The 24,763-nt window shown below is 44.2% G+C and overlaps 1 pseudogene; it reads right to left on the bottom strand.

Moving 5' to 3' along the window:
- LOC120049490 overlaps positions 1–23,926 on the bottom strand; it is a 37,710-nt pseudogene extending 13,784 nt beyond the window's left edge.
- Positions 23,927–24,763: the final 837 nt, after the last annotated feature.

Genomic DNA, 24,763 nt, shown 5'->3' with positions numbered 1-24,763 from the left:
CTGGAAATAATGTATGATGTAGGTATGGCTAAACCACCGGATATTAGCATTCCTATCCTCTAAGCTTTGAAGAATCAATCGGTTGTAGACATCAATTCATCTGGGAACAATGTGATTATTCTAGCTGTGCCACGACGAACCTGCATCTCGGTCTTGTAGGCCTTCTCTGTGTTGGGCCGATGCTTTGCTGATGGCTGTCACTAGGACGGACTCCACTCCGATATGAGAATTATACACCTGGCAGAAACAGCAAGGCAGACAGGTGCGGCATAGACTGGATTCAAATCACTCTTTCATAAACAAACACAGGTAGGGAGGGTAGCAGAAATCTGGGTACTTAAAAATAATTCCCTGGTTTAACAGAAATCCTGGTTGGATAATTCCGGATTTTCTGCTTATTCCCTCCTGATTCCAGGGATCCTCCAACTGGGATTTTGGGGAAAACCAGGGAATTTCTCTGCAACCCAAAACACAGGTACACTAACATTTAGAAACGGGATGTGGCATAGGGAGCATCAAGGTTACGAGGTGGAGAAATAGACCAGTGTTTGTGTGCAGGTTACAGGGGGAATTGAGTTTCACACACAGAGGACGAGACACTAACACACATTCCCATATCACACACACACAAACGCGCACACACAGACAATCCGCCGGGTGCATATATCATCTCTGATTGAGCCACATGTATGACTTGGCTCCGTGCTGGAGAAATGTCAGCAGAATTAATAACTGGCTTTTCTATCTCTGCCGCTGTCAGGTGCAGCGCTGCTCTGTTTATCTGGGGATTTTCAGGCAACAGAGGCAGACGATCGGAGGAGATTAGGCTGGGGAGAGGAGGGACGGCAAATCCGAGATCAATAACAAACACCATGCCGTCGATGGTCAGGGAAGTCTCTGATGTTTGTCGACACCACGTCCTGCGGAAATGAGCACAGCTGGGTGTAGTCAGTCGTTAGGGGAGGGGTTGTGGAAGAGAGAGTGTAACATGGGTTGAGGCCCTGCAATGGAATGGCACTATGCACTCATACAGTATCTTATAATGAGATGGAGAGAGCAAAAACATTTTTTAATAAAAGGAAGAAAGATCATTTGTGGCCCTATACAAATCACCCTTTAGTGGATAGGTGACTTGAAGCACTGCTCAACACTCGTCACTAGACACTACACTTCCGTAACGAGCAAGCTGCAACATCTGAATGAATTAAGTCCTGCAGATATCGCTGTGGTCTATCGCAGACTCACTGTTTAATAGATCCAACAGGAGAGTACCGTAACAGTTGCTGCAATCAAGTCGAATGAGGCGTCTGCAAACTGCGGCATGCTGCCTCGCCGCGGAGCGTCCCTTCCGCATGCATTAGCGCTGCCGGTTTTGGAGGGGGTGCCGCTGTCGGTTCGCAGCACGCTACCCGTCTCCACGAGATGTCATCCTCAGCCCTTCCCACAGGTCTTCGAAATTCAAACAAATAATTTATGTAATAGTTCCTTTTCCAGCAGGTTGTCTGCATTTAAAGTACAGTCCTTTCAGAATCACTGTGTGCGTTCGTCCTCCGTGATGATAGTTTGACAAGACTGGAGGAATTTGTTTTAGGTGAAAAAAATGAAAGGAAATTCAATTCTGCTTCACTTGTGAGTAACCGTGCCTGTCGACTTCGACAAACAAAGCAAAACACGCGGATGATTCATGCGCCCCAAGGTGCAGGCATCGTGTGTCAGCGCGAGAGCGCCCACCAAATTAAAATCCCTGACAGAGGAGTGCTCCAAACCCACCTCGAAATAGGAGTTAAGTTGCATTAAAATTAATAAGCTTGGAGGATTGCTGCAATTATGTTTTGAGTCACAATAAAATGAGTCACGGCAAATGAGGCTCTAAACTAGAGCGGGTGATGCGAGCAGAGGGTTTGTTTTCAACTGCCTCAAAGACAAGGAGGAGACCTGTTTCCTACATCTTTCTCTATGAATCACCATTTCCGAATATCATTTTGGAAACATTACGACTGGGTTAGCCAGTAGTTCTGAAAGTAGCACTCACAAGCCAAAAGTGGTCCCTGTTCCGCGTCACAATGTGCAGATGTGTGCACCACGTTCACTCGGTCTGTCTCTCACGGTCTGTCTCTCACGGTCTGTCTCGCTCTCGGTCTGTCTCGCTCTCGGTCTGTCTCGCTCTCGGTCTGTCTCGCTCTCGGTCTGTCTCGCTCTCGGTCTGTCTCGCTCTCGGTCTGTCTCGCTCTCGGTCTCTCGCTCTCGGTCTCTCGCTCTGCAACCTCATTGGATAACACTGGGCAGGCCTCTTGCTAGCTGTCACTCAAATGCGAGGGGCTGAAGCTCATTGGCTAGAACTCTAATTGCTAAGGGGCTGGCCCACGTCGGGGGAAATGTCGGGAAAATGGCCCGGCACAGCCTCAAGAAAACAGTCGCTTTCAAACTATGGATTTCGTGGCTAATTTAGGCACTTCTGCTCATAGGTTATACATGTATGAACTACACATTGACAAATTGTGGGAGGTGAGAGGTTTAAAAAATACTTTCTTAGTTGCCAAAGTACCAGAGCATGTCTTTAAGAGAGATTCACCAGAGGCAGCACATAGTAATACAGAGCTGAGAAGAAGCTGAGGGGAGACGAGGAAGAAAAAAAGCCCACTCCTCAGCTGTCAGAAAGGTGCGTCGGTCGATCAAAGCATCATGGCCGGCTGCAACATTCATTCTTTCTCAAATGTAATAGGGCCTAGACAAATACTGCGTACGGGATGAGAGAGGGGGAAAAACTGAAATTAAAAGCTGTTTGGGTTGTGGGAGCGACGTGAGCCGGGAAGCTGCTGTGGAGTCGCGCGTCTCCCAGTCCCATATCTTTTTCTATTACAATTATCCCCTGTAGCAAGGCTGTCTATGAGAAATGACAGCTGAATCAGAGCACCCGAAATAATAAAATGAGTCATATCACCCTATGGGTCTCTGTCAGCGTTTACACAAACGGGGGAGAGGGAGGAAGACAGATCTGCAGCTGCTCTCATGCGAGCCTTGACCGCCGCGGGGGGGGGGTTCTCGTTATGTAACGGCAGAGCCTGATTGGCCCCAGAAACCATCGGAGTATGTTGTGCACCATGACACTGTCGGACAGTCTGAATCCTGCTGTAGTGGGAACTTCCACTCCAATGTCTCAGCATAATGTAAAGGGGTGTTAATAAAACTGCCTCATCACTGTCCCTTACATATATAGAAAAGCAAGACCAATACAACTGCAAGCACAGGAAAAATGCAAATGAAGGTAGCTATTTGTATTATATCTGCAAAAGCGTTGAACAGACACACTTCCTTGCAGGAAGGATAGGCGTGAAAAACTTTCTCCAAATGACAAAAAAAGAGTACCCCTTTTCTCTAACAAAAGTGATCACAAAAGTGATAGTATTTTTCCTTGGGAAAAATATGCAAAATTCACACACACAAAATTCACATCTCTTGATCAAAACACTTCTCTGTGAGTCGTCATCCATCGATACATGTCCAGAACAGATTCTGAGCACCGGCATAGCTCTGTTTCTATTGGCTGTCTAAAGCTGTGAGCCTCAAAGGCTTTTTAAAATCCTACCTTTTTAAGTGTGGATTTCTTTCCAGCCAAAAAATACCGGACTGTTTTTTAGTTATTAATGCCTTGGGAGTTTTATTTCTGCTCAGCCCTTGGCCTTGTGTAATTCTGCCGTCAGATGTAGAACCATTCTGTTTTGTATTCATGCTGAGGAGCGAGGCAGCAAAGACGGCCCATTTCAAACCTGTCAACAGGCAGCCTGCTCAAGCCAACGGTCGCTTTGATTATAGGGCCGGGACGACACCAGTATCGCAGTTTTTTTTTTTCATGGCAAAAATGAAAACACGAAGCAGACCAAATGCTTTGTTCCTTTGAAAACCTACTGTATGTCAAATATTGTGTGCTATAGCTAGTATCGCGGTACTGGTAACGCCCCGGACCTAATTGATTTGTTTACACCTCCCCCTCAGGAGGGATGTACATCTTGATCTGAGTGAACACTAGAGGTGTCATCCAATAATATGTTTGAGTGGATCTCTTTGAACTAAGAGAATCAATCACCTATTACAAATGTACAAATGTAAACGCTGAAGACCAAAGCAACACTGGAATTAAACCAAAGCCAACTGCTTGGCAAAGTGTTCAAGACATTAAGAATGCTCAACCACACTCAGTGTCCCGTAGGTGTTTCTGGAACAAAGACGGCTAGCCTAGCAGATACAGGCAGCTTGGGCCATCGCTCAGAAAATGTCTGCCAACATTTTCCCCAAGAGGAACGGTTGGCAAGGAGCAGGTCATGTCCTGTTCAAAGGGAGCTGGGAAAGGTTCAAGGGGGTGAGTCTTAGTGATGGGGGCAATATTATTTTTGGACCCAATATATCAATACTTTGACTCCAAGTAAAACATATGTTTTTACTAGGTAGCGTTAGCTTGCGCCAGTCGGATATACCCGATGCTAAAATGCAGGTATTTTTCATCCTATAGCTTGTTAAATAGTGAGCCAACATGTTTTCAGCACTTTTATTTTTATTTCCATGACTGATCAAATCAAATTTTCTCATTCTCTCGTCTCTCTGCAGCAGACATGGTGATCAATATGTTTGGAACATTATCACAATAAAATCACAGTATCGAATCGTAATACATATAGAAGAATCGTGAGAATCACAATACGTATCGTGAGGTCCCTGGCGATTCCCAGCCAATAACCTGTATGTCAGGATTCAGTCAATGTCCTAGCAGCTGCCAGAGTAGCTAGCCTGCCTCCTCACACTTCATAACCATATAGGCCTCTCATTGACTGCATTGATTCAGAATGTGTCTGGAGGCTGGGACCCGTTACACAGATGAGCGCAGGCCCGGCTCCTTCCTGTCTGTCTGCCGGCTGTATACAGCTTTCCAGACTTTTCATCAGTAATATCATTAGAGCATCATCTCTGCACATTATTTCTGGGTTATTAACCGGCAGGGGGGCGAGCACTGTGGCTAACAGGGGCCATATTTCACTCCAACCCTCTGGGAGGAGCTGCCTGTTGACAAATAAAGCATTCCTCTGATTGGTAGAAATGGAGGGCACCTCAAACAATTTGGGCCCGGCCACATCAGCGGCTCACTGCTATGTTCAAGACCCTTGGCCAATCGAGCTTAGTGAGGGAACAGAATTGATGTTATTCATGAACCTGGCCATTGAGTGAAGGCAAGTCATATGGGGTTCAAGGATCGTTGTGACCAACAAGGTCATTCTAGCCTCAACTCCCTGTTTGTAATGTGGGGTTGAGACACCGACACCTCAAGCTCACCTCTGAGACAATTGGGTTAAATGCGAAAGACATATTTCAGTTGAATGCATTCAGTTGTACAACTGACTAGGTATCCCCCTTTCCCTTCTCTCTTTTCAGGCCAGGCAGACGGACAAGATAAAACGGCTACATGAGAGGTAGCATGCCATTCAGACACAGTCTGTAATCACCAGATAGGAGAGAGCTAGCACGTTGGGGAGAGGTCCAGTGTTAGGACTTCAGAGAATTGTTGGATGCAAATTTATAGCCGCTTACCGGTCCTCTCAACCACGCAAAACACCCTGTCCCAATCTATCAAGATGTGGAGGTGGCGTCTGCTGGAACCAGGCGGTGTCCAAACAGCTCCCTGTGATACCCGTGCCCCTCTTTCATGTCAACATCCCTTTGAACAGCGAGAGCAAACATGGGGATCATGTTTGAACTTTGGAAAAGATCCCCGGCCCGGCTTAGGCTAATCAAACTGTTGAGAATGTTGAGCCTCCTTTAAACACTCACTCACACACCACACACAGCGTTGGAGGAGAGAGATGAAATGCTGCCAGACTGGGAGAGAGAGAGAGGGAGGGAGGCCGGAGTGAGCAGTTCACCCGCCTCGTCACGTACCACAGGAAAAGAGGGGCCTGTCAAAACGCTGTGGATCAAACCACAGTGGTAAAAATAAGGGTGAGGCAGCAGCCTGGCTAGACTAGGCATTAAACATTGTGAGAAAAAAAATATTTCAAAAAAACTCTCGGGCTGTGACTTCATTATTCCAAATAAGTCATCAATAATCTTTCTGGGCTCCATAGAGGCAGCACACGATGAGTCATTCATCAAATCCCTGTCAGATGTTGAGGCAAATGTTTGCAAATTTACTGGCGGTGTGACGGGGTTTTGATATTCCGTCAGATTCCTTGCCAACGCCGTGGCCATCCAGGTGGTTCCACTGCTGTGATTATAGTGCGCCTGTTTGAACGCCGAGCTATAAACAAAACGCTGGACACGTTTGCGGTCCGTATTAATAACAGAAACACGAAGACGAAGGGGCGTACATTGCTGTGTGGGACCAGTTCAGGACAACGGAACAAGAGGAGAGGAATGTTCACACATTCTATAGACGGGTTGGTTGTTTAGCAATAAAACCGACGCTTGCGCAACTATGGAGCAGAACCGACCGGGTTAGCTTAAATCAGTGTTTCCCAACTCCGGTCCTCAAGTACCCCCAACAGTAAATATTTTTCTTGTGGCACCAGACAAGCACACCTGATTCTACTTGTCAACTAATCATCAGGCCCTTGACAAGTTGAATCATGTTTTTGTCCTCCGTGGCTACAACAAAAATGTGTTCTGTTGGGGATACTAGCTGACCGGAGTTGGGAAACGCTGGCTTACATTGTTGACATGTCAACTATATTTAGTCTCTAAATGTTTATTGAAAACAAATACAGTTGAAGTCAGAAGTTTACATACACTTAGGTTGCAGTCATTAAAACTCGTTTTTCAACCACTCCACAAATTTCTTGTTAACAAACTATAGTTTTGGCAAGTCGGTTAGGACAAACCTGACTCCGTTACACCAGCTCTGTCAGGAGGAATGGGCCAAAATTCACCCAACTTATTGTGGGAAGCTTGTGGAAGGCTACCCGAAACGTTTGACCCAAGTTAAACAATTTAAAGGCAATGCTACCAAATACTAATTGAGTGTATGTAAACTTCTGACCCACTGGGAATGTATTGAAAGAAATAAAAGCTTAAATAAATCACTCTCTACTATTATTCTGACATTTCACATTCTTAAATAAAGTGGTGATCCTAACTGACCTAAGACAGGGAATTTTTTACTAGGATTAAATGTCAGGAATTGTGAAACTGCGTTTAAATGTATTTGGCTAAGGTGTATGTAAACTTCCGACTTAACTGTAAATGTGCACAATGAACACTTGTCTCTCAAATACATTGTTACAGTTGTTGCTTTGGTAGATATTTTTGTCATATTAGCATAGACGTGACGGTCAAAACATCTCAAAACAGACGTGGTATGAAGAAGATCAAAAAAACTAGCTAAAACGAGCCACCTATGATTCCCCACATGACAGCTTCTTGTCATTATTGCTAGCTAGCTATCTGGCCATCCAGAATCACAACAACAATTAAAGGATGCGCATCGTTTTCATGACCTTGTCCGCTAACCCATCTATTGTAGCTGAGCAACGTTTTCCCCCCCTGCTCTGGTAACGCATGCTGCCTTACCCTGGCACTGAGAAGACCAGATGACTGTAAGCGCGAGAGAGGCTGTGCCAACCAATAGAGGGGAAGAGGTGAAAAGACAGTGGTTCCGGTGCCTTACGCGCGCAGGGCATGAGTAATATCCACACCAGTTATAATTTAGAGCAGGGAATCGTATGCTGACAAAAGCAGCATATGGTGTGTGAGTCAGTCCTGCACCAAAGCTGAAAAAAAAAAACTTTTTCTACCCCCCCAACCCTCTCCATATCCATCCAACCCTCTCCATATCCACCCCCCAACCCTCTCCATATCCACCCACATACTTCCCTGTCAAGTCTCTCTGCATCTCTCCATTTCTCGCTTTCTTTAGCCCTCTTGCTTTCTAACTCTCACTCTCTCCTCTCTCTCTCTCTCTGAAAGGGAGCTATTGAGTTGCTGGGATGCTCTGTGCTTCTGAGGAGTGATTTGAGCAGTGGCGGCATTTACCTTCCTCCCAATAGCTCCGTTGGGCTTGTGTGGGTGGGGGCGGCTCAAAGACCCTCTGCTGATGCTGGGGCAGCAGCGTCGAGTACAGCAGGATGATTTTGATGTCCCCCACATCGGGTCCCAGGTCGTCGATTTCCTGAAAGATGAAGCGAAACCATTCAAAAGGGGCAGGCAGGTGATGGAAGGCTGCCGAGCAGCAGCGAGTTGAGGCACAAACAGTCACCTGGGGCTTGGTCTGAATAACACCAGGAGAGAATGGGGAGAAGAACGTCTGAAGAGTAGAGGGGTAGAAAGGAGAAAGGGCCAGGGAGATGGTGGTTCCCGCCACAGTACATTTGTTCTGCCTATCACTCCATCTGACTGAGGAAATTAAACCTGGACTGCCACGTGCTTGGGTGAGCTCCCCATGGCTCCGTTGTCAAATGCAGCAATCAGGAAAACACACACACACACACACACGGTTCATTATTCCATACCGCAATATTGTAGGAGAAATGTGAAATGAGGATGCTGCACTGATGCATAAACCAGAGGCAAATCATGGCAGATCAGTTTAGTGGAGCTGAACATTCTAGAGCCAGTGGGCTCTCAGACAGAGGAGAAGAGGACCTGAGCAGCCAGGGAAATATGAAAACATGACAGTAGACAAGGCTAGGTCTCCGACTGAACTAGCCAGCCTGAACATAACGGACGACCATAATGTGACATTTGCAAATGCTACATATCAACTCGGTAAACGGCCCATGTATATTTAAGACAATTACACTGCTATCAACCATGTCCACGGGACCCCTAAGTGACTAGTCTACATTCTAGCCTGATAATAGTCTAGAATTCCTGGAATCTCTACACTAAATGACCACGCTTGACTTTTTTCTATCTCCAGACATTGGACAATGTTAGCTATGAAAAGACCAGAAAAGGTACTGAAGCGATAACCGCTGCCTGATTAAGTCCATGTTTATGTCCTACTTAAACAAGTAGCCTAAGCCAACGTGTAAAAGGCCACAGCCTATGTTGTTGCACCACCTTCAGGCCCAAGTGAGCAATGCAGCTCCTTCTATAGATTGGCTGGGAGTGTCACGTGACACATACATTTACACTCAAACTCATTCCATGGAGGGCCTAGTGTCTGTGGGTTTTTGGTTTTTCCTTTCAATTTAAGACCAAGACAAAGAGGGGAGCTCTTTACTAATTAGTGACCTTAATGCAAAAACCCAGACATGACTTACAGCTTAAAATAATGTTTTATTGGAGTGCGAAGGGGGCTGGGACAGAAAGGGGTATTGGCTTGGCGTATTCTGAAATGAAGGGAACCATTTTTGATACGGTCATGTCAAGGGCACAATGTGACACTGACTGCAACCTACAGCTAGCCAGCAGAACGACTGCCCTCCTTTGTCCCGGAGCATTTCCTCTTGACGTGGTATTTACTTTACTCAGGGTAACAATTGGCAAGGCTTTGCCTTAGTTGAATACAACACAAAAACATAAGCTACCTCTGTGTGTTTGCAGACAGTAATGTATTCCCAGACCAATTTTTTCCTGCTGTGTTCACTCACTGCACAAGTCAAATCCATTCCACCGATGGCTATGTACCTCATAATCAACACGTTGACAAGTTAGAGTGGAAAATAGTAAATATGAATGGATTGATAAAATTAGCCTGGTTATTAATAGACCATCAACCCTCTGGATACAGCAGCTGTCATGAAAAATGGACGTCGTTGCCAAGGTGAGCTGGTGCGCCTGTGTCTGAAGGGAAATGGAGCACGTGCACAGCGGGGCAGGCGGCCAATGGTGGGAACCTGTCCACCAGCCGGCCCCCGCGACCCCAGGAGTGATGCGGTTGGGCGCCAGGCACCTAACCAGATGCAATGAGGCACTCGCCTCGGTCCACTTAATTAGCTGAGGCCTGGGCGTATCTTTACGTTTTGAAGTGAACCGCTGAAGGGCAGCTTAAATGGTAAGGCTTATCAGGGCGAGGCAGCGGTGATAAGCTTTGCCTCTCTTTTATGGGGAGTTTGTGTCTGTTTGTTTTTAATGGTTTGTGGCAGGGAAATATCCCCCAAATACTTGAGGGAGGGAAAGAATCCCACCCCCTTCGCTTTTCATTTGTCATGAATTAAAAACGGCTTAATCCCAAAGCCATATAAAAATGGTCCTCGCTTCGCAGCAGATCTGCGTCCCCGATCATTAGTCGACATTCAAAGTTGCGGGGACACTAGAGAGGTTAAGATACGCTCCTTTGAACGCCCATCTCATCCAGACCAACCTCACATTAACTTCTTTAAACCAATTAGGAGTGTTAATGAAGTCGCCCTGGGAGTGTTCTCTGACTACTGTTTTGCCTCGGCAGCTTGACATTCAGAATTATCGAACTGGGAGGTGAGAAGGGAGGCATGCTCATCAAAAGACGTCCACCTCCAAACAATGTTTAACACAAGCTTCTCATCTCCTCTGCACATTCAAATAAAAGAGGTGAACGTTGTTCCCTGGCCGTCAGTGACTGGAAGGAGACCACTTCAAATACAATGCTCCTCTGGGACTTCATCCCTTCCCGAACCAGCCGGGCATCGGCGAATGAAAACTGATGTAAGTGTGCGGCAGCGCCGTCCCACCCGGCCGCTGAATGACGAATGACCACCGTTAATGAATAGGCTAATTGGGTGGGTGTTTGACGGATTTGATTTTGAAGATGGCTATGCTGCATGGCGACTCGGCTCTAACTCGAGGGAGAAGCGCAAGGAACCTATGAAATAAAACAATCTGGACCAAAATCCATACATTGAAAATGAAAAGCTCCAGGCACATTAACAGTCAAGCTCGGTCTTAAACTCAGTCTGGGGTTGCGTTCATAGTTCCCATGGCACAACTGTAAACTACACAAACTGTTACATTACATAGGGAGAGAATGGTGAGAATAGTAGTGTGGCGCTGCAGCAGTGCTGAGTCCTGAGACCGGCTGCCTCTCCCACTCATGATCTGAGAGGCCGACAGACATTTCTGGGGGAAGGCAGGCAGAAGTGTGCCGCCCAGCTGTGATTAACCTAAGGTTGATGTCCGTGCCCCCGCGTAAATCTAATTAGCATAATACAAAAATCCCCATCTATATCAGTCAGATTAAGCGAGCGAGATCTTTTGCATTGGATACGTCTCAATACACCGCATCCGTCGATGTCGCACTTCCGCGTCTGCAGTGAAAGGTGACAGCTAGAGCGGTGTTTGTCAGATCATGAGACATCCCGAAAACCGGTCTTCTCACAAACCGGTCTTCTCGTCTGTAGTGTCTGAACGGTTTGGCCTACAAACTATTGTTTGTGGAAAGATGAGACGCTCACGAACACGATGGTGTCCTCCGTTTTGCTCTACGACCTCCACAAGTAAAGTCGATCTGCCAAATTCTGTCTGTAGCATCCAAACCGTTTAGGCTACACACTAATACCCCTCTGTGCAAAAGTGAGACTCTCACGAACATGTACAGTACCAGTCAAAAGTTTGGACACACCTACTCATTCCAACGTTTTTCTTTATTTTTACTATTTTCTACATTGTAGAATAATAGTGAAGACATAAACACTATGAAATAACATATGGAATCATGTAGTAACCAACAATGTGTTAAACAAGGTACACCTTGTTAATTTAAGTGAATTCCAGGTGACTTCCTCATGAAGCTGGTTGAGAGAATGCCAAGAGTGTGCAAAGCTGTCATCAAGGCAAAGAGTGGCTACTTTGAAGAATCTCAAATGTATAAAATATATTTTGATTTGTTTAACACTTTTTTAGTTACTACATGATTCCTTATGTGTTATTTCATAGTTTTGATGTCGTCATTATTATTTTACAATGTAGAAAATAGTAAAAATAAAGAAAAACCCTTGAATGAGTAGGTGTGTCCAAACTTTTGACTGGTACTGTACATGTTGGATGTTTTGCTCAAGGACGCCCACAGGTCTCACAAGAATCGTCTGAAGGTCTCCCGGTACCAGTTTAAAAGATTTATGGAAGTATATATGGAGACTGTTTAATGCCAAAAATATGGGGTTAAAGACATGTTTTAAAATAATACAAAAATCCTGATCTTTCTTATATCTCTCAGATATAAGATAGACACTTCAGAACAAACTTCGTTTTTTTATATTTTTGGGGAGTATCTGTTCCATGTAGTGAATCTGTTATTCAATGCGTTTGTATGGGTTAATTGCAGGACCAACATAGTTTTTCATCAAATATTTATTTTATAATTTTTTTGATTCAAATAGGTCATACCAAGGATAATTTAGCTTTCTTAAAACAATTCCAGATAGCTTAGTAGAACCCCACCCCTCGCTTAGACAGGGTTTAGACTCTGATGGGTTAAATTAATCATTTTGAGCATGAACCTCGCCCTCCATTACACATCAGTGGACAACATTGGCAGGATCGAAACAAATAATAAATTACTTAATTTCAGGGATTCATGAGGGCAGAATCTGGGTCACTTTGTCTTTTTTCCCCTCCAACCTGGTAGGTTCCAAACAGGCAAGCCCACATGCATGAAATATCTATTAATCTAAGCATTGATCGTCTTGGTCGTGTGTGTGTGTGTCTCTTTGGAAATCTGGAATAGTGACAATGAGTACAATGTGTGAGTACAACACAATGGGACAAGATGTGTGTGTGTGTGTGAGAGACAGTGTCTGTGTGTGCACGTCAGTAGCTCTACACACGTTTATGTGCATTTGTATAGTACTGCTACCTAACGGTATTCCGTATATCAGCGTTCCGTACACACAAAAAAATGTCATACTTCCAGGTCAACTGTAATATTAGTACCATTGTAAAGCACCATTTCTCCCCTTTCCAGCAAAATCAACAATGAGACCTCTACCCTGCCCGTCTCTGCATGATTGAAGAAGGCAATGGTGCTTCGCGCGATCTTTTTTAAAATGACGGAGCAGGAAGCGAAGGCTACTGAGCAATAGTGAAAGGGGCAGATATGTCGTGTGGGGAAACAGCTTTTATCACCTCTAAAATGTAAATAAAACACTATAAAGAGTTTATATAATGTCTCATTACATACCTATTTGAAGGTTTGTGTCAAATATGAATATGGGTTTTAGGGAGGTGCTAAAGTTAACTGCGGCTGTCACGGCTTTTGAGAGTCATGATGAAAAATTAACTACTGATGAACTCACAAGTAATTCCCTTTATACTCACCATTGATAACGTCTTAATAAATAAATATTGTTAAATATGAGTTACACAAAGTAGGGAACTTTATTTTCAGAGTCGAAGGATGTGATTCTGTTCAAAGTGAGAGATGAAGGAAAATGTTAATGAACAAAGCATGAGATTGTTGGAAGTTCTAATATTAACCCGAATCAGCACAAGATGAATACTTAACATTACTGTATAAAGCAACAATGTTAATATGAAAAATAAATCTAACAGTTGTAACAACGACTCACCGCTTGTCCTCTCACTCCATCATATACAGTGTGTGTACATGAACACCTGCTCTTTCCATGAAATCTACAATAATGTTATGTCGAATTACACAGAAATTATATCCACATTGGTGAGTGCATTTCCTTGAAACTATCTTAAAATGTTGCATACTTTTTAAAAATGTATTATAATAATTGAATTATGACAGGAAAATGTCTGGAAACGGAAAGAACCAACGAGAGCCTAAGAAACGGCACCTCTACACCTGTGAACAGCTACAGGCTGCTAACGAGGAGGTGAATGCAGGGAGGAGCCTGAGGGAGGTGGCTCGTGCCTCCTGTCAGTACATGTTAACAGGGAAGCCAATGGTCCAAAAACATTCCATATAGTTCATAACTATTGCAGTTTGGTTACAAGCTTGTCTTTTACGGAGTCCTGTTCATTTTCTTCACCTGGGCACAATCAAGAGCAGCAAGAGGCGCACAGGAATGATGCGTCTCAATTTGGGTTAGAGCATGTCATTTGCAAACAAGTTTAATACATAGCACACGTAAGAAATGTAGGATATACGTTATTGGCATGTGTTATTGCACACATCAGTGTATTATTCACAGAGCTCTCGTGAATCGGTTGGCACAGCAAAGGTATTTCAAAACGTTAACACGGCAAACGTGAGAGCAAAAAAACAAAAGCTCTGTCAGCAGGTGACGGGTTTGCTTGTTTAAATGCAGATCAGAGGTTGGAGCAGTGGTATTCCTTTTCAGATTCTGCACATCAAAGTCTTATGCAATTAATTATTGATTGATTGATGACCACATTGCTATTAGCACCCAACTCATGAAAAATGTGTTTAATATTAGCCATAATAATATTAATACTAATGCTCATTTAAATGAAAAGCATGAATAATTAAGGTTTCTTACAAGTGTATTTGGTTAAGTATGTTTTTAATCTGCGAGAGAAGCACTACCCCTGATGGGAAGACGCTGTACGGCCACAATGAGTTGCATAATGCTTGCCGTATGTTACGTCGTGACACGCCACGATGTAACGTACAGTGTCGGAGGGGTGCATTTTTTCATATTTTCTCAAATACTATTGGTCCATTAAATCAAATCAAATTTTATTTGTCACATGCGCCGAATACAACAGGTGAAATGCTGACTTACTTTAAATGCTTACAGTGAAATGCTTACTTACAAGCCCTTAACCAACAATGCAGTTTTAAGAAAATGCCTAATAAAAGTAATAGATAAGAGAATAACAAATAATTAAACAGCAGCAGTAAGGAACAAAAGCGGGGCTATATACAGGGGGGTACCGGTACAGAGTCAATGTGCGGGGGCACCGGTGTTGAGGTAATTGTGGTAATATGTACATGTAGGTAGAGTTATTAAAGTGACTATGCATAGATAATAAACAGGGAGTAGCAGCAGTGTAGAAAGGGGGGGGGGGGGGGGGGGGGCAATGCAAATAGTCTGGGTAGCCTTTTGATTAGATGCTCAGGAGTCTTATGGCTTGAGGGTAGAAGCTGTTTAGAAGCCTCTTGGACCTAGACGTGGCGCTCCGGTACCACTTGCCGTGCGGTAGCAGAGAGAACAATCTATGACTAGGGTGGCTGGAGTCTTTGACAATTTTTAGGGCCTTCCTCTAACACCACCTGGTATAGAGGTCCTGGATGGCAGGAAGCTTGACCCCGGTGATGTACTGGGCCGTACGCACTACCCTCTGTAGTGCCTTGCGGTCGGAGGCCGAGCAGTTGCCATACCAGGCAGTGATGCAACCCATCGGGATGCTCTCGATGGTGCAGCTGTACCATGTCAACATAGCTAACACCCTGGATTTTGATGCCAACACAGTCGCTACATTCCCATTCGTTTTCATTACAGCCTCGTTTAAATGCTCCAGTTACGCAAAATGTGTACGGAACACCGTTAGGTAGCAGTAGAAACACATTGTGTATGAGTATATTACTTTGCATCATGATTCCTGCTAAATACAAACTAATTGTAAAAAGTGTCAAATCAGCCTACCTCGTTTGTTGAGGAAGAGATCTGGATGACCGTGCTGATGGCTGCCTCCAGGTAGTCCCTCTCAGGCTGGTCAGCAGCGGACAGCTGTCTAAGTACACCTAGAACATGCCGGCGTCCAGCGTGACGCTCATGACGATGACCTGACCAGACGAGACGAGGGAACAAAGAGAGAAGACAGTGAGACGTGGACTGGGAAGAGAAAATGGCTGCCGATGGGGTTATAGGATAAAGTCGCCCCTAAACACTGATCTGAGTTCTAGATTGTAGTTCGCTCCTAGTGGTTCAGGTAAGATTTAGCTTAATCTTAGATCGGTGCCTAAGGGCCAATCAGAAACAGCAGCTCAGAGCAGGAGGGAAGAGCTGGCAGATAGGCATGGGAGAGTGACGTTAGTATAGTGCAGGTAGAAGTGCAAGTAGATAAGAGGTATTTAGAAGTTGGAGAATGGTATGGTCTGTGTAGTCTCACCACAGGGTTGTTCAGAGTGACAGCCAATGCGGGTGACAGATGAAATAGATAATTATAAACTGGGTGGTTCGAGCCCTGAATGCTGATTGGCTGACAGCCATGGTATATCATAAATATATCATGTGTTTTTACTGCTCTAATGACGTTGGTAACCAGTTTATAACAGCAATAAGGCACCTTGGGGGTTCGTGGTATATGGCCAATATACCACGGCTAAGGGCTGTATCCAGGCACTCCGCGTTGCGTCGTGCTTAAGAACAGCCCTTAGCCGTGGAATATTGGCCATATACCACGAACCCCCAAGGTGCCTTATTGCTGTTATAAACTGGTTACCAACGTAATTAGAGCAGTAAAAATACATGTTTTGTCATACCCATGGAACAGATCATAGACAGCATGAGCCAGAAAGAGAGTGTAGATTGGACACAGGCCAAGTGAGAGGAGCCAAGATGGTGGATATATCACAGGAGGACAGAACCCCTGACACATGAGGATCATGGCGCTCAACGTCCGAATAAGTCTGGGCACACCATGTTCTCCCCAGGGCCCATTAGATCAGAAGCACATTAGGATTCTGATGGGAGGCGGCGCGCCTCTCTGCTCTTCCATTTTCGCTCAAATAGTTCGGCCCAGCGTCTCGCCACCATTTCGCTTTATGCACTGCGAGACATAATTGCTCTTAATCAAGGCAAATTAAACTTCAAATTTGGGAGGGGGGTAGGGGGACGTGAGCGGGGTCGGGCCAGGAGTTTGGTTGCCAGTAACCTAGACCTTATTTAACAGTCCCTTATCTCATGTATAACCTTCGATGCCATCCCTGACAACAACTAGTCATTACCCATCTGCTTTATGAGAATTGTGTCCGGCACATTCGGCCTATAAAAAACTGCATGCCTCTGGTCTCCTCCCACTCCCAACCCCCTCCCATCCTTGGCTGATTACCTCAAAATGGGCTGACCCGGGGAGCAATCTCAGTGCTGCTGCAGAGGGGACTCGCTGTGCATTTCTGAGCTGAATGACTGCCGTTTGTCTTTTCCTCAATAGACACGCAGCTGTCAGCCCGTGGAGAGACTGTCAGCAAAAGGTGAAAAGATGAGGAGGAAAAAATGGGGAGGGAAACAAACACTGTCTGCCACAAAAAAAAATTAGAGGGGGGAACTAATAATTGGGAGTGTGTGTACGCAAGTAGGAATGTGCACGCAGAGAAGCAGGCTCTCGTATAGGATAGAGCAGGAGTACCTAGTGGAAGGTAGTAATTGAGTCTAGGAGAGTGGACAAAGGAAAGATGCACTGGTATGGTAACATGTAGCAAAGGCAGGAGAAGCCAGTAGGATCAGACAGTACAGATAGAAGCAGTAAAGAACACCGTATGACTCTATGAGATGATGTGGAATGTAGACTGGCGAGTGGGAACTGTTGGCAAGGCCAGGGTTCCATTCAGCAAGCATGCGCGTGAAAGCCCAGATCGCTTTCAGTGGGGCACAAAGTTAATGAAACGTTCAGATAGAAATACCACGTAGAACTGACATGTTCCTCTGACAATTAGAAATCAGGTCTGCTCTATTCAGGACATTTGTACCCACAACGCTCAGTACATTGCACCCGGGGGTATGGAGGTTTGACATGTACCTTGAGGTCGGACTTCTGCCGGACCCACCTCTTTGAGGACGCCCATGAGGATGTCTGTGGCCCGTGTTCATGAGGATGTCTGTGGCCCGTGTTCATGAGGATGTCTGTGGCCCGTGTTCATGAGGATGTCTGTGGCCCGTGTTCATGAGGATGTCTGTGGCCCGTGTTCATGAGGATGTCTGTGGCCCGTGTTCATGAGGATGTCTGTGGCCCGTGTTCATGAGGATGTCTGTGGCCCGTGTTCATGAGGATGTCTGTGGCCCGTGTTCATGAGGATGTCTGTGGCCCGTGTTCTCTCGTGGGCCTCGTCCAGGATGACGCCGTAGCGCGCCAGCAGGGGGTCGTTCACGGCCTCCCGCAGCAACATACCGTCTGTCATGCGTGCACCGAGGGAGAAAACACAACGGAGAGGTCTTAAAGTGGACATTTTAATCAAACAACTGAAATACTGTGTCCTGTTATGTTAACCAGGTCTATCTTGTTAAGGATATTTAGAATCTAACTTTTTTGCTAACAGAGAGACAAGACAGGCAGGTGCTATCTGAACTTCTCCAATGCTCATTTTGGTTTTCCGTTGAAAATTGTTATTGCTACGATGCGCCCCCACTGAACAACCCCCGTTTTTGGCTTCAGTAGACTAGCCCTTACTTGAGGAAGGTCTTGGCCGAGCTGCAGTCCTTAAATCTAATTGAGTAACCCACCTCCTTGCCCAGCATCACGTGCACCTCGTCTGCCACCCCCTGGGCCATGCTCATGGCTTCCTCCCTAATGGGCTGGGTACAGGTCACTGTCTTCTTAGGGCTGCCCAAGAACTTCACCTTCTGGGGAGGGGGGAGAGGGAGAAAAGGAGATGGAAAGAGGAAGAGGTCATTCAAGCACACTCATCTGTACTCTCTCTTTACCTTCCCCACCTTCCACAAATCAGGAGCCAAACCAATACCATTCAAAAGCACTTTACAAAATGATACTGACGATAGCTTTGAGTAAGAAACACAGACGTTTTGATAGCACAGATGTTTTGAAGAGCAAAGCATTAATAAACTACCATTTACCGTCTGTAAACCCCGTGGCAGCATCCCCGATTGCCCCCCCTCTCCTATAAAATAGACAGCGAGCTCCAGAGATGCTGCGATGATAGCTTGTATTAGACAGAGTCTGACAGCTCTCTACTGATGTGCACGCCCGGTGGGGATCCCCCTACTCGCTGTTCAAAACACGAGGAGACCTAAAGTTAGGAACTGTTCCTTCCGCTGGATTAGCCTTGGGCTCGGATGAGTTCCCGTTAGTAGCAACCAACCTCTTTGCCACGGTTAGGGAAAACACACACTCTGCATTTAACATGTCAACAAATCAAGATGGGGGGAAAGGAGAAGGGTTTCAGCGGCAGGATGAGTCTGCAGTAAATAAAGAGTGGGCGAGTTTGTGAGGACACCCAGGCATCTCATTATTGAGTTATCAGTTGGCTTTTCTTAGCTTTGTTACCATATACAGTGCATTCGGTAAGCATTCAGAACCCTTGACTTTTTCCACATTTTGTTACGTTACAGCCTTACTCTAAAATGGATTAAGAAAATGTTTTCCTTATCAATCTACACACAATACCCCATATCGACAAAGTGAAAACCGTTTTTTAGAAATTGTTCAAATGAATTAAAAATTAAAAACTGAAATACCTTATTTACATACATATTCAAACCTTTTGGTATGAGATTCGAAATTGAGCTCAGGTGCATCCTGTTTCCATTGATCATCCTTGATGTTTCTACAACTTTATTGGAGTCCACCTTTGGTAAATTAAATTAATCGGACACGATTTGGAAAGGCATACACCTGCCTATATAAGGTCCTACAGTTGACAATGCATGTCAGAGCAAAAACCAAGCCATTAGGTTGAAGGAATTGTACGTAGAGCTCCGAGACAGGATTGTGTTGAGGCACAGATCTGGGGAAGGGTACCAAAACATATCTGCCTCCATCATTCTTAAATGGAAAAAGTTTGGAACCACCAAGACTCTTCCTAGAGCTGGCTGCCCGGCCAAACTGAGCAATCGGGGGAGAAGGACCTTTGTCAATGTCACACTGTATAATGATAGGAGACAGGTGCAGGAATACGTAATAGTTTTTTTTATTTCTACACCCAAAATAAAGTACATCATGAAAACGATGGGGACGAAGACCAAAACAAACACGTATAAATACTACCATTCAAAAGTTTGGGGTCACTTAGAAATGTCCTTGTTTTTCAAAGAAAAGCAATTTTTTTTGTCCATTAAAATAACATCAAATTGATCAGAAATACAGTGTAGACATTGTTAATGTTGTAAATGACTATCGTAGCTGGAAATGGCAGATTTTTATGGAATATCTACATAGGCGTACAGAGGCCCATTATCAGCAACCATCACTCCTGTGTTCCAATTGCACGTTGTGTTAGCTAATCCAAGTTTATCATTTTAAAAGGCTAATTGATCATTAGAAAACCATTTTGCAATTATGTTAGCACAGCTTAAATCTGTTGTCCTGACTAAAGAAGCAATAAAACTGGCCTTCTTTAGACTAGTTGAGTATTTGGAGCATCAGCATTTGTGTGTTCAATTACAGACTCAAAAGGGCCAGAAACTAAGAACTTTCTTCTGAAACTCTTCAGTCTATTCTTGTTCTGAGAAATGAAGGGTATTCCACGCGAGAAATTGCCAAGAAACTGAAGATCTCATACAACGCTGTGTACTACTCCCTTCACAGAACAGCGCAAACTGGCCCTAACCAGAATAGAAAGAGGAGTGGAAGGCCCCGGTGCACAACTGAGCAAGAGGACAAGTACATCAGAGTGTCTAGTTTGAGAAACAGACGCCTCACAAGACCTCAACTGGCAGCTTCATTAAATAGTACCCGCAAAACACCAGTCTCAACGTCAACAGTGAAGAGGGCGAGTCGGGGATGCTGGCCTTCTAGGCACCAAATACAGGTGTATTTATTTATCGGTACGTTACTACACTAAAGATCAATGACAAGTGATTGAATTTGAAATCTTTTTTTATAAATAGCAAGGCAAGCTTACAGAATTGTACATTAAATTGGCAGTAAATGCTTTAGCTAGCTAGCTGGCTAGGTTCTTCACATCCACTGGGTTTCACAAGATGACAGCCTGGTTTGCTGGTTTTCTCAGGAGTCCCTAAAACATTAAACAACACGAATTGCAATTTATACAAATGTCAAATGCCCAAATGGCAAGCTAAATGTATAGCTAGTTGGCTAATTTTAGCTAATCAGCTGGCTTGTTAAAGATGCACTATATAGAAATCGTTCCTCCATTTCCTGGTTGCTAAAATTCTAATAGTTCGCCTAATTTCAGTTTATGCGACAAAATAAACAATTATAGTGTAGAGACACAGGAGGCTGGTGGAACCTTAATTGGGGATTACGGGCTCATGGTAATAGCTGGAGCGGAATCAGCGGAATGGCATCAAATACATGTGCATGTATTTCATGTTTCCATGTGCATTTGGTCAGGTCGCCCAAAAAGTTACATATTGCAGTTTTAAATAGCAACTTTAGTTGATTAACGTTTTGACCCAAAAATATGCAGAATCGTTTTTTTCTCTAGCTACATTAACTAACATATTCCTCTTAACTGTACTTTTTTTTTTGCATGATTCATTATGAAGTTCTAATTACTTACAATTGCTTCCATCCTAGTATTTTTGGCAGCCATCTTTCTGAAGCAATTTGGGTCGCCGAGTTTTATGGGAGTTTTGATAACCACTCGATAGGAAGTCTGCATGTCTAGTCTGCATGTCTAGGGCCAACTAGAGGGCTGAAAAGGAACTACCCAACGTTGAGAGTTGAATTGGAACACCACTTCGGATGCAGGATCGTGCAAAACGGAGGGGGAGGGCTACAACTAATTTTATTTTATTTGAAGGGGGGGTATTGGGATTGAGCCTTTAGTAAGTAACTAAGTAAAAGACTGAGTGTGTGTGTACACCCATGCACGAGTCTACCCCTTTCCCTGCTTACCTGTGTGGTCTTGCCGGAGCCTGTTTCTCTGATAAACACGAAGCTCTGGTGGCGTGCCAGGACGTCTTTGAATTGCTCCTTGTACTCCCACATGGGCAGCTGCAGCCTCTTCTTCAGGATCTCATAGTAGCATGCCGTGTGAGGCAGGTTGGTGAACGGGTTGATCTGCTGCTGTATGGCTGTCTGCTTGATGGAGAGAAGGCCCGCACTGCCGCCGCAGACAGCTGGGTTCAGGGCCATGCCAAAGTGCTTGACGTCCCGGTCTCAGTCCCTGTCCTTCGACCGCTAGTCTCGGTCCCTGTCGCGGTCTCACCTGTGGTGGAGGTTACATGTTAGTAGTGTGTCAGACAAGACAAAGCTTTTTTATATCAGCCAGGCCCCATTCCCTTGTCTTTTCCCATCTCCTACATCTTACATGTTGGCAGGGCTAGGGGCTAGAGTAAGGGCTATGGAACAACATGGAATGACGCCAACACAGAAATAGAACAACTCAGATCCGAGAGGGTAAAAGTGCACCGCGGTTCGGCTATGACGTGTCCTTTTCCTCAAATAACATGAAAAGGTTACTGCGCATTTCCCTTTCACGCTACAGAAGAACGTAATCAAGTGTAGCATTCAAAGGTCAGATTAATGAAGAAATGAAGTCTAAAATATCATAAGTCAAATGGTTAACACTTTCCTTTCACAAATGGGCGATATCTTTATTTCCTTTTTATCATGCTACAATGCATGTCTGCACCCAAGAACCCAAGTCTTGAATTTCCTTCTTTGACGAGACCAATGTTGAAAACAGAGTGATGCTGACACTCAGATTTGTTCCTTTAAAATGTATGCCAAACAAAAACCAATGACTGCAAACCATACAAATTTGTTCAAAAACACATTTTATTGAAGAACAGTGCAGATGCAGTTTGGTAACAGAATGATGGGTTGAGCTGTTTGTTCCCATTTTGTTACCAAACTTTGCATCTTGCACCGTTCTTCAAGCAAATGCGTCTTTGTAAAACACGTTAAGTGTAAATTGTTAAAAGTAGTCCTGGTTCAGAGTTAAATGGTTTGTTAACTTGGCAATCATTGGTTTTTGCTTGAAATACATTTTAAAAGAGACAAATCTGAGTCACGCTGTTAAAATGGATTTGCCCCCAAAGTAGCCTATGTCATGTCTCTTGAGCAACGCACTATTTCCTATAGCTACTGAATTGTAAAGGGAAATGTGATGCTCCAATAGTTTAGCTAGTGTAAAGCCTCAGAAGAGATTTTTCAACTAACTTGTTCTTGGCTAACCTTCTTCGTTCTCGATTTGGAAGAAAAGTGTATCTTATAAAATGTCAGTCTCCAGTTGCAGGTGGTTCTCCAAAAACCAGAGAATATTCAGAAAGATATTAAATCCACGTTTTGTATCGAGTGAGAAATACCTCTTGCATGTGTGTAGATCATTGTTTTGGTCGCACTGTGTGACCTGCTGTCATCTACTTCTACACGTGTTTGCGGCTGCGTCGCATAGAAACGATTAGTTCCTGTAAAGATGTTGGAAAATGCAAGATGTCTTGCGGCTAAGATGGCAAGGGAACTCCCCACTCGATTAAAAAAAATATTTGTATTTGATAACTTTCTGAATATTCTCTGGTTTTCGGTGAAACACCTGCAACTGGACAATTATAAGATACACTTATTCCCGAATCGAGAACAAAGAACGTATCACGAATAACAGGTTGGTCGAAATATTCCTTCTGAGGCTTTACACGAACATAGCTAAACTGTAACGGATAATGGAACATCACATATCCCGTTACTGCAGCTAACTAGTTATATTTCCTAGGAACATCAGCAGACCATCGTGTTGTCTTGGGTACACCACCTCAGAACTCATGTCCTTATGGGCCTAGAATGTTGGCATGACAGTCGGTACCCAATTCCATGGAAGGATTTCAAGAATGTCTGTTCTGCCAACAAAGTTGGCCATGTGTTTTGATGTCCACTGACTGAATCATTGGGTGACATGCAAATGAGACATCTTGGGGAATTTGTTATTTTCCTTTTCAGTTGCAGAACGTTAATGATAACGTTGTGACTTAGCTAGCTATCGGGCCCATTAGTTAGCTAACTAGCTAGTAGTATCTACAGAGCCAGCTTCAAATAGTTTCAATGATCTAGCTAGCTAGCATGCTGACGTTAGTTGCAGCCAAAAATTTCCTGCGCTGTAACGTTAGTGCCGACGAAACACAAATACAAAGGATCCTCTCCATATTATTCCATATACATAACCATTAGAAGACGTTCTCGTTTAACTCGATGAATAATCATCTCCCAAATCCAACCAATGTCGTTTAGACATCTTTTTTTACACGTACATCGTACATAACTATCCAAAATAAGGAACAAAAGTAGGTCGATTATGATTTATGCCATGAAATTTCTGCACAGTGCTGCTAAGCACCACAAATATGGCGACCGGAAGCACTTACCTCAATCATTGTTATCTCTGCGGAAAATGACAGAAAAACAGCAATTTAACGTTAGTTTTGTCGAGCCATATATATTCAATATTTGCGCCACCTGAAACTGTAAAGGACAGCTGCTGCCGTGGAGTCGGTGGTTGGCTGTTTGGGGATGTCCTGGCTGACCAAATGCAGCCTCCCCCTAATAAAAAAAGTTGGTCCATGTGTAATACCAAATTGGCCTATGGTGATAACATAGAAAAGATAAACTGAGTTGTAGAATCCATCCCGAAGCCAAAAATGTGAGAACATTTGTTTCTAAATAATATGTACCGGTATATGATAAATACGTATTTGAAGAGGGCTGTCCTTTTTTTTGTTATGCCAAAATGATGTCAGTGATGTTATGTCAGTGATTATTTCAAGCTTTGTCAATCTTTCAAGAACATATGAAAAACCCTATCCACATGAGACATGTTCAGTGCTTACATCTCTTCCAAGAGATTTCTTGAACGTTTCAACCTATAAGATTATGTAGTGATGAATCAGCTGGCACTGGAAACAATCATTGTCATCGACAGAGGTAATTACACAGCCTGGGCATTGCTAACAAGCATCATAATGGCAAATGGCTCATTGCGTGTAACCAGGGATTGATGGTGATGGGGAAGGAGAGGTCAACGTTACAACAAAGCCTCACTAATGTTCTATATCCAAGGCGAATTTAAAATACC

Source organism: Salvelinus namaycush, chromosome 6, assembly GCF_016432855.1.
Source record: "Salvelinus namaycush isolate Seneca chromosome 6, SaNama_1.0, whole genome shotgun sequence".
In the NCBI taxonomy this organism is placed as follows: Eukaryota; Metazoa; Chordata; class Actinopteri; order Salmoniformes; family Salmonidae; genus Salvelinus; species Salvelinus namaycush.
This window is presented reverse-complemented; position numbering and strand designations above follow the sequence as displayed.